Source organism: Pocillopora damicornis, chromosome 7, assembly GCF_964200805.1.
Source record: "Pocillopora damicornis chromosome 7, jaPocDami1.2, whole genome shotgun sequence".
Taxonomy (NCBI): Eukaryota; Metazoa; Cnidaria; class Anthozoa; order Scleractinia; family Pocilloporidae; genus Pocillopora; species Pocillopora damicornis.
Genome location: NC_142676.1, coordinates 13,927,631 through 13,931,089, shown reverse-complemented (window position 1 = coordinate 13,931,089; position 3,459 = coordinate 13,927,631).

The following is a 3,459-nucleotide window of genomic DNA, read 5'->3' as shown; positions in this document are numbered from 1 at the left end:
TTCTTCTTTGGTGAATAATTTTGTCCGACATACTTTTTCTATGTCGAAAAGTGGCATCAAAACAGAGACAGTTTTAACAATGACCGACACGACAGAACCTACTGAGCTTCTAGCTTTTGAAAGACGCCTTATAGCTGATGGTTTTGCTTTTTCTTTTGGACAACACAAGTCTGTTAAAAGGGCTCTAGCTTTTGGGGTCTCGGCTTATTGGTCAAGAAATACAGTATATTCGTCTCTTCACCGCGGTGCCCATATATGATTTTCATACATCCACAATCATTATTCCATCTTAATTGGTTGACGTATTTCAATTGGTCAGACTAGCTTAAATGGTTCAACTGGACAATATCCACAACTACTTAATAGGTTGAATTGCACAAACTGTACAATCTAGCTTTAATGGATCAACTGGTTAAATAATCAAACTTGGGAACACCTCATGAGGACTGATGATGTCATACACTCAACGCAGTATTCTGTCAAGTCTAAAATAAATGAATAAAAATATCTCTGCCAATTTGAAGCAGAGACTAATGAAACTTGGTACATGTAGGCTAATACTTCTACAGGCAACACACCTAAGCCTATCAAAATTCTGTTTGCAAAGTAACTCACTCTTTCCCAGTCTCTGCCAACCAGATTTCAATAGTTTAGTAGTTTTCAGCAGGAAAAGCATTAAATAAGGCCACAAAATATCCTCTTTCTGTTAGTGGTTTTTATTGGGTTCACTACTTGTAAAGTAAAATTTGGTATTTAGTACATAATCACTATTATTATTGTACAAGCAATCGTGCATGTTGGTTTGCTCTTCGCATGGAGTTCTATGTGCTTAGTAGAAGACATGATGAATACTCTTGATTACTGTGATCTACTAGAAAAAGTTGTCAATATGACTAATATACACGAACATAATGATGTTACAGTGTCAATAAAGTACAAGAATTCAGGGCTATTCCTCTTTTTTTTCCTATCAACATCTTATCATCTTAAACTGTGGCATTTAGTACCTCAAACCCTCTTGTATTGAGTACCCTGTATATCCAAGGGATTGAAAGTTTTATACATGAAAGTTTGGGAGAACTCGAAAAAGCTGTGGAAAACTTGTCTGTAGGCTCATACTCCTACTGTATTTCTCTTTTTTTTTGAACGTGCATTATGTATTATAAAGCTCAATTAAGTTTTCTGATTAAAGCGTCGTGTTGTTTAATTCTTTAGATAGACTGTTCTGCAGTTGATTGTACCCCAAAGGATTTGTGTTCTAAAAAAAACAGGACGCAGGACAGTTTAGAAAGAGAAAACAAAAATTGCAAATTGGTTGGAGAAATAATGAAAGAGAAACAAGCAAAATAGAAAATCAACTCATCTGAGTACAAGTCCCAAGTCCAAGTGCAAGTGTACCTGAAGAGACAAGTTCAACAACAAGAGCTCCCAAAACCAGAATTACGTTGGGACTGATGCAACTCAACAAGAGTAAGAACAAGTTTGTCTCAGTAAGGTATGCTAGGGGAGGTGGCAGCCACACTTAGGATGTGCCACTCACTGCCACAAAACAAGAGTTGATTGAGATGGATAAAGATGTCTTTTTGCAGAAGGTGTTGCACCCATAGTAAAAACTTCTGATTTTACTTTTGATCTGGCTAATTTTACAGGAGAAGCTATAAATAAACTTTGAGACACTGATGGGCATGAACAGCCCTTCACCATTCAAGAATGTTTCGAAACTTACAAGTTGACAAGAGTTAGCTATATCTTACATGCCAGTCCTGTGAAGATTCTGATGATAAAGAGGTCATGGCCAATGTCTTTGGGCCTTAAACGAGCAACAGTCAGTCATCCAGAACTCCTCAAAACAAATGCAAGGCCTGGCGTCATCACTTACACACTCAAGTTGAAAATGAAAGAAAATTGTGGCAAAACCTAAAAAAGAACAGTATGAAGAGTTCTGAAAAAGCCTTGAACCGGATAGATAAAAGCAAGCAGCTTTAGTTGGAGAAATTGAAAAACTCTCCAAATTGGAGGAATTGTGGCCCATAAAGGCTTCAAAAGTTCCTGTTGAACCAGAAAGTGGTTCTACCCGTGTGCTAATGGTTGCACAACATCCTTTCCAGGGAAGAGAAACGCAGTTTTTTTTCAGCAGCAAAAAAGATGGTGGCTGTCTATGATTGATTAGGCTCCTTAGATCTACACCCTGAACATTCCAGTTTACAATTCCACCCTGAAACTACTATATCACCCTTGGATATGAAGATGTGGTCACGTACATGAGGGCCTTGGATGAATCACTCTTCATGGCCACAAGTTCCCCAGAGATCAGTTTCATACATTTTGGTGCTTGTACTAGTCATGATGTAATTGCCACTCATGACAAAGATTGTGAAAACTTATCGCTGCTGACCATTGATCCAGTTACTGAAACTTTGCCTCAGCAACTTATGGAACTGGATGAAGAAAGGTATCTGTATTATACTGCATATTATAATAGCCAGTGAGGCTGAGATGAACATGCTTTCACCAAAGGAAATTTGAAAGATTTCAGTAAAGAGACCTCAAGTTTTGGATCCTTGTTAATGGTATGTTATTTTCTAATTGTAGATCCACGCTGCAGCAGCAGCCTAGAAGCCAGCCAAAAGGTAAGTATACATTATTGGTCATACAAAATGTCCAAATTGGGCCTGTAGACAGGTTCCATGGTCAAAATAGCCTGAAAATAGCCTCCCTCCTGAAAGATGATATGATGTCACTGTTTAAGAACAGAGATTAGTTGGATTGCGTTTCTTCTTTCAGAATTATCAATGAAAGAGAAAAGCTTGAAGAGGGTGTAGGTTTGGGTGTAGCAAGAATTGTCGTTGTTACGTTCTGGCAACAATTGTTTGCAGCTACCATGGTCAGTGACAAAGAAAAGTTACCATGTATTCACCACGACTTTCAAAAAAGCTAATGGACGGCAATAGGAAGAGTGTTAGAACTCAAACAGTACCGAGAGTTCAGCAGCCTCACTGGCCTGGACGACTTTTCTTCTGCCAGGATGCCATCAGCAAAGAAGACTGCTAGAATGCCGCAGAGTCAACCAGAAAATGAAGCCAAGACTCAGTGCTTAGACTACCTCTAAAAGTTTATTAGATCTCTGGATGCTCCAGCTCTGGGCACTTTCCTGAAATTCACTATGGAAAGCGATATAAAGCCTGAACACCAGGAAGTTTTATTTACCTCAATGGATGGCGAGTTGCGGCGACCAATTGCCTGCACCTGTGGCCCGTTGTTAGAGTTACCAAGAACTTACCGTAACTACACCGAACTAGCTGAAGAGTTCACGAGCCTGCTTAGGGAAAAAGGAGCACGGGCATGTTTGATTACTAGCATCAGACTATCACTAGAAGATGTGTCTGGGCTTGTTCTTTCTGTGTTCTGACAGTGATCTGTGAACATTTAATACATGTTAGTCAGAGAAGCAAAGTTTTG